We start from the raw sequence: 10,777 nt of genomic DNA, 5'->3' as shown, positions 1-10,777 counted from the left end.
GGGAGCCGAGAGCTCCCACATAATGAATTTTTCCTTTGGTAATCATTTACCAGCAAGCATTAAGGCCTGTGTGTTTTTGCTGTGCGTTTCCAGACTTCCACAGTGACTTGTCAGCACCTACAAAAAAAAGAATGTGACCCATCTCTTTAAGACATGCCCTCCCCAGCTGACTTTCATCTTGGTCGAGAGAAAGAGAAGGTGGGACTGGTATGACAGCAGGGGGCGGGCAGTGATGTGACTTTAGGGCCGACTCCCAGGCAGATTAGCATGGGTTTGCCAAGCCTGTAGCATTCTTGCTATGCTAAGCCCCAGTGTTGGGTTCAAATGGTTCCACAGTGGCGTCCACCTTCTGCACCTGTTGTTTCCTGTAGCAGAGTGAGCTGTGCAAGCAGCTTTTTTCTTCTTAAAGGCATGGGTGCAAACGGGGGGTACCATTAGACATCTGGACACCCCATGCGCTCCTGTCAACTCTGGGGTGATGGCAGGGCAGAAGACTATCGTCTGAGTCACATGTCTGAGTGTCGCCATCTGCAACTGTAATTCTAACCACGTGGTCAATTGTAAGAAGGGTTTCTCACCAGCTTTTATTGCATTTCTGGATCACGATGACTGAACAACAGATGGGAAAACAACTGAGATTTCCGATCTCTACCTCTTCACTGAAAGAGTTGCTGGGTGGCCTCTCTGCGGTTGTCTATAATTAGGGCAAACACTACCCGCCCCATTTTCTGCTCTGGTTTTATGCATTTATTCTAGTCAGACCACAAACACTATTATATTTGTTTGTTTGAATACTATGGATCTTGAATTTGAGAGAGAGAAATCCTTGGTAGAACAGAAACTCCTTAACCAATACTGCCAGATAAAATGCAGAATACTCAGTTAAATATGAATTTTCCGTAGTCAAGGAATACAATTAATTGAGATACATCTAAGTGTTACAGTTTTTGAGGTAAGATGTTTAGAAAAAAATGTGAGGGGCTGGCTTGACAACTCGTGGGTAACAGAGCCTGGCCATCTGAGTTTCATCTCTGCCCTCCGACTTCCATCCTGCGTTGTGCCACACAGGTGTGAGTGTACACATGCACGTACACACACACTACATGTATGCAATACACTATCTGCACACACAACAATAATAAAAAGACTTAAATGTGATAAAATTTAAATAATGCATTATTTTTGTATTGTTTCAACCATTTTGAAATAAACAATTCAGTTGTACTAAGTACCCTCCCCGTGTTGGGTAACCACTACCCATTTCCAGAACTTTTTCATGGCAAACCCTATATCTTTAACAGTAACTGCCAGTTCTTCTCTCCTTCTTGCTTCTGGAGCTCTCTAACCGACTTTCTGTCTTATGAATTTGCCTATTCTATACACTTTATATAAGTGGACTCGCTGGCATTTGTCCTATTGTGTCTGACACAATTTTACTTAGCACAATGCTTTAAAAGCCCATTCATGTAATTAATATGTGTCAGAATATGTCATTGTATATAGTAGACATTTTTTTCTTTTTTTTTAAGTAAATTTTATTAAATTATAAAAGTTTCCATTTCCGCCCCCCCTCCCAACACCCTCCCACTCCCCCCATTCCCCCTCCTCCTCCCTCTTCGTCCCCCAGGGCAGTCAGGGTTTCCTGCCCTGTGGGAAGTTCCAGTTCCTTCCCCCTCCCTCCAGGTCCAGGAAGGTGAGTGTCCAAACAGACTGGATCCCCAAAATCCAGTATATGTAGAGGAAACAGGTCCCAGTGTCATAGTCAATGGCTTTTCAGAAAGACTTCGGGCCAGCCACAGTCATAGAATCCGGCCAAATTCCGAGAATCTGGTTAGATCACGTCCTCGTTCAGTCCCAGTCCAACTGGCCTTGGTAAACTCTCATCAGATCCGTTCCCTTGTATCAGTGGGTGATAGCATCCCTCGCAGTACTGATTTCGTTTTTCATGTTCTTCCTCCTTCTGCTCCTCATTTGGACCTCGGGGGGCTCAGTCCGGTGTTCCAATGTGGGTCTCCGACTGTATCGCCGTCCTTCGCCAGATGAAGGATCTATGGTGATAAGCAAAATATACATCAGTATGGTCATGGGCCACGACCGATTCAGGCACCCTCTCCTCTGTCCAGAGAGCAATCTGGGGGATCTCTCCTTGGACCTGGGATCCCATATATAATCAAGTCTCCTGTAAACCCTAAAATGGCTCCCTTAGTTGAAATATATTCTTCCCTGATCCCATATTCATCCTTCCTCCCCCCCCCCATCCCAGGCCACCAAGCTTTCCCCGTTCCTCCCCTACTCCCTTCTCTCTAACCCTCTCCCCTTCCATCGACCCTCCCACCCCCCCATGCACCCGAGGTTACCTGGGACTCTTGTCTATTTCCTACCTCCTGGTGGATAGCTAAATAATCTTCATCAGGTTCATCTTCTTATTTAGCTTCTCTAGGATCACGAATAATAGGCTCAAAGACCTTTAATTATGGTTAGAATCCACTTATGAGTGAATACATACCGTGTTCCTCTTTTTGGGTCTGGCTTACCTCACTCAGTAAAGCGTTTTCTATTTCCATCCATTTGCATGCAAAATTCAAGATGTCATTGTTTTTTACCGCTGAGTAAAACTCTAATGTGTATATGTTCCACACCTTTTTTAACCATTCTTCTATTGAGGGGCACCTAGGCTGTTTCCAGGTTCTGGCTATTACAAATAGTGCTGCTATGAACATAGTAGAACAAATGCTTTTGTAGTATGTTAGGGAATCTTTAGGGTATATTCCCAAGAGTGGAATTGCTGGGTCCTGAGGGAGGTTGACTCCCAGTTTCCTGAGAAACCGCCACACTGATTTCCACAGTGGCTGCACGAGTTTGCATTCCCACCAACAATGGATGAGTGTTCCCCTCACCCCACATCCTCTCCAGCATAGGCTATCGTTGGTGTTTTTGACTTTAGCTATTCTGACAGGTGTAAGATGGTATCTCAAAGTGGTTTTGATTTGCATTTCCCTGATCGCTAAGGAGGTTGAGCATGACCTTAAGTGTCTTCTGGCCATTCGAAGTTCATCTGTTGTGAATTCTCTGTTAAGTTCAGTACCCCCATTTTTTAATTGGGTTAATTAGAGTTTTAGTGCCTAGTTTCTTGAGTTCTTTGTATATTTTGGAGATCAGACCTTTGTCTGATGAGGGGTTGGTGAAGATCTTCTCCCAGTCAGAAGGCAGCCTTTTTGTCCTACTGACAGTGTCCTTTGCTTTACAGAAGCTTCCCAGTTTCAGTAGATCCCATTTATTCATTGTTTCTCTTATTGTCTGTGCTGCTGGGGTCCTACTTAGGAAGAGGCCTCCTGTGCCTAGATCTTGTAGACTACTTCCCACTTTCTCTTCTATCAGGTTCAAAGTGGACGGATTAATGTTGATGTCTTTAATCCATTTGGACTTGATTTTTGTGCATGGTGATAGATATGGATCTACTTTCATTTTTTTACAGGTTGACATCCAGTTATGCCAGCACCATTTGTTAAAGATGCTTTCCTTCTTCCATTGTATACCTTTAGCTCCCTTGTCGAAAATTAGGTGTTCATAAGTTTGTGGGTTAATATCTGGGTCTTCTATTCGATTCCATAGGTCGACTTCTCTGTTCTTATGCCAATACCAAGCTGTTTTCAATACTGTAGCTCTATAATAGAGTTTGAAGTCAGGGATGGTAATGCCTCCAGAAGTTCTTTTATTGTATAAGATTGTTTTGGCTATCCTGGGTTTTTTTGTTTTGCCATATAAACTTGATTATTGTTCTCTCAAGGTCTGTGAAGAAGTTTGATGGGATTTTGATGGGGATTGCATTGAATCTATAGATTGCTTTTGGTAGAATTGCCATTTTTACTATGTTGATTCTCCCAATCCAAGAGCAGGGGAGGTCTTTCCATTTTCTGGTATCCTCCTCAATTTCTTTCTTCAAAGACTTAAAGTTTTTGTCAAATAGGTCTTTCACTTCCTTGGTTAGAGTAACCCCAAGATATTTTATGCTATTTGTGGCTATCATGAAAGGTGATGCTTCTCTGATTTCCCTCTCTGCTTCTTTATCCTTTGTGTATAGGAGGGCCACTGATTTTTTGGAGTTGATCTTGTATCCTGCCACGTTTATAGTAGACATTTTTGTTTATCTTTAAACTAGTTACAGGCATCTGTGTGTTTCCCCCCTTTGCCCATGGAGAATGATCCTGTTCTGAGCACAGCTGCCAAGGGATCTGCTTGAGTCTGGACTTTCAGTTGCTTTGGGTAGACAGACCCAGCAGGGGAACTGCTGAATCGTATGGTGACTCTATTTACCACCTTGAGAAATTGCTGTACTGTTTTCCTTAGTGGTTGGGAGGGTAATTTAAAAATATCAATTAAAATATAGTTATACCATTAAGTCCTCCCTTTCTTCTTGTCCCTCCCAAGTCCCCTTCTCAAACTCCCTCCCTAATTCATGGTCATCTCTTCTTTAACCATTGACACAAATGCATGTAAGTGAATCAATACAGATAGAATCCTCTGAGTCTGCTCAGTGCTGTCTGCATGTGTATGCTTCTGGGGGTGACCACTTGACATTGAAGAGCCAACCAAGAAGACTCAGTCGCTCGGCAGTTCTTAATTGCTTGTAGTTCTTCATCTAGGGTTGGCTTCTATGGGTTTTTCTCCACCTTTTTTGGGATGCCAACTAATGTTGGACTTGTGAAGGTCTTGTTTAGGCAGCCATGTTGTTGAGATTTCATGGGAATAGCTTCCCTGTCATAGCTAGAAAGTGGACTTCCTGGTCCTCTGGCTCTCACCGTCTTCTGGCCCCCTCTTCCTCCACAGATGTCCCAGCTGGGGCCGGGCACCACTGTCCGTTGTTTTCTGCACTTTGACTACTTGTGGTTTTCTGTGATCCTTTCCGTCTGCAGCACAAGGAGGTTTGCTGATGAGGGTGAAGTCTGCATTTGTCTGCATGTGCTGACTAGGTCCCTGGAAGGAAGCAAGTCTGGGCCATAGGACAATTTTATTGGCTAACTCCAGCAACATTCCAACCATTTCAATAGAATTTTAATTTGAATTTTTTATTTAACCTAAAATACCAAAGTTAAATAGAAGCCGGTAGTGCCAGCATCCTCGTTGGGACTTGTGGACAGGGTTTCTCTGCCCAGACTCTTGGAGGTTATGGGCAGTGTTCTTGGGGCTTTGTTCTCACTGCTTGTATAGCTCAGACACAGAAGTCAGAGATCAAAAGCCAGAGTCATGGCTTCCCAAGGTCACAGAATTTGAGGAAGAACTGTATCTTGAACCCTTGTCTCTTAATATCCCAAGAACAACATTTTTCTTTTTTACCCTCTCAGCATGTCTAAGTTCAAGGAAAGTGGGGGACTGGGAACTTCAAAACCTTATGAATGTCCTTTGAATTGCCATGGGTCTTAAATACAGTTGGCTCCAAAGAGAAGCAGGAATTCTCAAGGAAGGGTGAGATGAGGAGGGCAGGGAGAGGAGAAGGGGAAGGCAAGCCCAGGTGGCCAAGCTGAGCTGCCCGGGTAACAGTGCTGACATTGGCCACCTGCACACTGAGTCAGCAAGGCAGAGAAGAGAGAAGGGCAAAGCTGTGGTTCAAGGCAGAAGCAGTCGAGGGCTTCTTTCTGCAGACAGCTCTGGGAGGCCTGTGGAGCTGTGGAGCTGTGGAGCTCACAGACTGCCACACAGACAGAACCACATTTCCAGGCAAGGCTGCACCTGGCAGTGGAGGTGTGTCCACAGTCCGTGCCTGCTGGTTCAATGAGGAGCGTGGTGAAGCACTTCCAAGGGGTCACTGTCCAGATTCTCACGTCTTCAATGCCTGACCAAGGCCTTTCTACAGATGCCTGAGCTCCTGTGTGTGCATGGAATCAGACAGGGCCTGAGTCTGGGCTCGTGGACTCTGGTGCTGCCCTGTGGGGCCTTGAAAGCTGAATGTGAGGCCTTGCTGTACCTGGGGCACCAGAAGGAGGAGGGAATGGCTCTGCCCACATTGCTTTAGCAAAGTAGCCTCTTTTTTTGTTTCTTTATTTGTATGGCCCTTGAGAACTGGTGGGGATGGAAACATGCTCCTCTACCCCCACACACGCACACATACACACGCTTGCACACACATGATCTCCAGGTTTGCTCCTGGCAGGGAAGGGAGAGGAAGCAGGTGCCTCTCTGGATAAACTACAGAAGCAATTTGGATCATGACTCCCTGTGAGGTTTGTTGCTGGGGTCTCCAGGGAGGGCTTGGAAGGAATATGCTTCTTCCAAGAGCATCTTCTCTTAGTTACAGAGAGAGCCCGGAATAAGGGAGGACTAGCCTAGTTCATGTGTGTGTGTGTGGGGGGGTGGGTATTCAGCAGTGCTGAGCAGCCGGAACTCAGGGCCAAGCTTGGCTTTGTCTCAGCTCTTAGTACCCTATCCAATTAGCTGCTGATGCTAATGGGGTCTGAAATTACTGCGAGACCCTGGGGGAGGAGGGTAGCTCTGAGGACCCAGGACAGGTAGCAGGTTCTCCTAACCCCACCTCACATGCATAGCCTGAGGCCTGAGAGAATGGGAACACATTTAGGGCTCTGCTGTTTCTAGGTCCCCTCCCACACCCCATCCCCACTTTCACTGTGGTAGGAAACAGACAGCCTCAGCCTCCAGATGGGCCCTGTTCCCTGAAGCATAGGCCTGTTCCAACTGCATTTCACTGGCCTGCCTCCTCTGAGGATCTCGTAAACATTTCCAGAAGGATACAGATAAGAAAAAAAATAAAAAGCTCGTATGTAAACACTAGATGGCTAGAAACCAGGAGATGTTATTAGTTTATTAAGATTTTAAAAATATCCAAAGCTCAACGAGAGGAAGGAAGAGCTGCTCTCTCCTTTCCTCCTGTTCCTGCTGCGGGGTCAGTAACACGCTAGAAGCCCACGTCTCAGGAGCCTTGTGAAGTTCACGAAGATCACAGGAGGGGCCGAGAGCCAAGTTGCGGATTTGACTATGGTGACCTTCCAAGGCCCGGGAGGACTGTGACGGCAGCTGCTCTTTCTGAAAATGAAGGGAAGCCACAGACCCGGCAGACGGGAGTGAGCCTCCTCACCCTGACCTTCAGGCACCAGTGTGACCTTTGCCCTCTGTGGCCACAGTCTTAATGACCGCTTTGTGTCCTGGGAAGGCATGACCTCTTTTTCTCAGTGTCTACAGAGCTTCCTTGGGGGCATCTTTCTTAGCACCTCCCTCTCCTGTCAGGAGTTAGCGCAAACAGCGTTATCTTGGGGGCTCTTTCTTGATGAGTTATTTGGAGACAGCCATCCTGATGGTTCCTGTTAGAGGCACCTGCTGATTGCCCTGCTGCATTTCCAGTAACCGGCGCCGATCCACGTGTTTGTCTAGTGTTTTTCTGTTCTCCCACTGGAGTGTAAAAAGTCAGGAAGTGCTCAAAAACATTTCTCAACTAAAACGATGTGGTCAAATTTCCTTTTTTGGGTGTAAGTCCCAGGATGAAGCAAAATCAGCTCTGGTTTGTAGTTTCTGCAGGGAGGGGGTCATCTTAAAGCTCTACCTGGCTTTCCTTGGTGGACAGTCCCCTGCGGGAACTTAGCAGTACTACCTTGGAGTGTACCTGACTTCCTTTTGCCTTCAGTGTCCAAAGTCCGGTTTGTTTTGAATCCAATAATTAGAAAGCAGAGGATCCTGAGTCCATTTGTGAGGGCAGGCATTTGATAATCAAAGAAATGTGACATCTGCCTGACAGGAAGTTGACAATGGAGGAGCAGACAATCCAGCAGTTGACTGGAGAGCCCTTCATTCAAGGGCAGGGCCAGCTCCTCCACCCTAATGTGGACCATGCTAACCCTGAGGTAAAGCCTCTCTGCTGGTCACATGTCCTTCCTTTGCTGTAGACCGTGGCTCCCCACAAGGGATGCCCTGTGGACCCATTTGAATAAAGTGCCTTCTGTCCGAGAACGGGATGCAGGGATAGAGACCTAAGGACCAGATCAAGGTTCAGATAGCAGAGTGCTGTCCATGATGACTTAGTTAAGATGGCATCTGCTGAGTATCTGGGAACAGCAAGTAATCAATAACCATGTTATGAAAGGAAGTTATGAAACTAGTTCTGAAAATAAGTCACTTTTGGTCTATATAAATGTCCTCGGGGTGAAGGCGTGTGCTCCTGTCCAGAATGGACAAAGTTTGCTGCTACATCTGCCCTTGGGTCTGAGCTGCTCCTCTAATTCCCCACCTCCACAACCCTCCATCTCTAGACTCATGGTGTTCATTTCCCTTTGGTGGTTTTTTCCCCCCTATATATTGGTATTTTATTCCCCTTTTGGCCAAGCCATTTGCCATTGCATGAATTTTTAACATAACTTTTAATTGATTTCTTTGGGAATTTCACATCTTGTACTCCAACCCCACTCATGTCCCAGTCCCTCCAGATCCTCCCCTCACTCCCATAGCATCTTCCCAAAAGAAAATTTAAAAAATATCACTTAAAAACAAAACAAACAAAAAAACCCCCTCCACTTCTCCATCTTTTCCGCTTCTCGACACCTCTTCATTCCTCTTGGTGGCACTGGGAGCTGCAGAGTGTCATACAGTAGACGCCTTTGTCTACGGTAGTCTGGTTCAAGGCTTCTGGCTTCTGGCACACCATCCTCACTGGATCCTCACCAAAACTCACCCTGGATATCCTGCTCTCTAAGTTAGGGTTTCTATTGCTATGAAGAGACACCATGACCACAGCAACTCTTATAAAGAAAAACATTTAATTGGAGCTGGCTTACAGTTTCAGAGGTTCAGTCCATCATCATCATGATGGGGAGCATGGAGGCATGCAGGCAGACGTGGTGTTGGCTACATCCTGACCAGAAGGCAGAAAGGAATGGACTGAGAGTCACACTGAGGGAAGCTTGAGCAATAGAGACCTCAAAACCTGCTCCTATAGTGGCACACTTCCTCCAACAAGGCCACATCTCCAAAAACTGCCATTCCCTTTAGGGGCCATTTTCTTTCAAACTACCACACCTGCCCCTAGTCGTGGAGATTCCAGGCTCTGGTTCCACAGGACCAGTCAGTCCCTTCATGCATTCTAGCAGATCATAGATGGGGTAGATGCCAACTCCAAGTACTGGATGTGGGTCTGAGTGGGTCTAGTCGGTCAGTCTGGGCCCCTGGGGATCCCCTCTCAGGCAAGAGGCAGAGCTAGCTTTTCTACACTCTCGGTTAGGGATGGGGCCAGCTCTGCGGGTGTGCGGCCAGCTCTCCCATGAGGGGTGGGGCCAGTTCATTTGCTGCAGTGGCCAGTGGAGGGCAGGCCCAGCTCTCCCAGAGCAGGCATAGTATGCTGCTGGCTCAGCATGGCCCCAAGATTTTAACACACATGGCTTCCTATGATCCCCTGTAGTATTTTGGATCACAGAGCTCAACACAGACCCCAACTGCAGAAGGACCATGGACCCAGATATGGTTCTTGCTAGCAGTTTGGGCCTGGATGTCACCATGGTCCCAAGGGCACTGTAGGCCATCCAGGTCAGTATGACTCCAGGGGCAGTAAGATCCTAGGACACCAACATGATCTCAGATGGCTGACCAGACTCCAGGCATCTGCATGATCCTTGGTGGTAACCGGAACCATGGATATGAAATCAGACCCTGACTGCCACAGGGCCACAGACACAGACATGGCCCCGGGCAGCCACCTGGGCCTAGATGACACCATGACCCCAGGAGGCAGCACAGGACACTAAGCTCTGCATGGCCCCAGCTGCTCATGACCCTCAGACACCAACATGTCCACAGTCAGCGGCCCAGATCCCGAGCATCTGTGGAACCTTTGGTGGGAACATGGGTTGTATCAATGCAGACTCCAAATGCAGTAGGACCACGGATCCAAACATTGCCCTTGGCAGCAGTCTGGGCTCAAACAACACCATGGCCTCACGTGGCAGCACAGGCCACTCAGATTACCTTGGCCCCAGTGACAGCATAGCTTTTGGACACCCACATAGACTCATATAGGTGTCCAGGCCCCAGGCATCCATGTCAGGGGTCACCGAAGCCATGCAAATCAACACAGACCATGGCTGAGGTAGGACCACGAACACAGATATGGCCCTCGGTGGCAGCCTGGTCCTGAACGTCACCATGGCCCCTGGTGGCAGCACAGATTACTCACATCAGTATGGCGCAGCTGCAGCATGGCCTAGGGCGGCAGGTCAGACTCCAGGTATCTGCATGGCCTCTGTTGGTGACAGGAGCAACGGATATCAACATAGACCCTGTCTGTGGTAGGGCCTTGAACTCAGACACGACCCTTAGGAGCAGCTCAGGGCGCCTGGTGGCACCGCAGGCCGTTTAGGTCCACTTGGCCTCTGCAGCGGCACAGCCCTTGGACACCAATACAGCTACAGGTGACAGCCCAGACCCTGCTAGAGTAGGACCACAGACCCGGACGTGGCCCCCAGCGTGGCCCTGGCCTGAACGCCGCCATGACCCTGGGTGGTGAGTCGGCCACCCACATCAGCCTGTTCCTCACCACCTTTCCTCTTTAGCTCCGCCTCTCTCTTCAGCACATGGACCATTCTGCTTCTCTGTCTCTTCCGTTTCTCCACCACACATTTGCTGATCATAATGGTGTCTGCCTGCCTGGGGCTATAAGGCAGCACGCAGGCCTGTAGATGTCCTCCAGCCAGCCTGGGCTGTGAGGACTCAGGTGAGCCTGTGGCTGTCTTTACCCTTCTTGGACCGTGAGTTCCATTGTATGAATATTTCTATTTATTCAACTGAA

The sequence above is a fragment of the Myodes glareolus genome, chromosome 1, assembly GCF_982192425.1.
Source record: "Myodes glareolus chromosome 1, mMyoGla1.1, whole genome shotgun sequence".
In the NCBI taxonomy this organism is placed as follows: Eukaryota; Metazoa; Chordata; class Mammalia; order Rodentia; family Cricetidae; genus Myodes; species Myodes glareolus.
Note: the sequence above shows the minus strand (reverse complement) of the source record.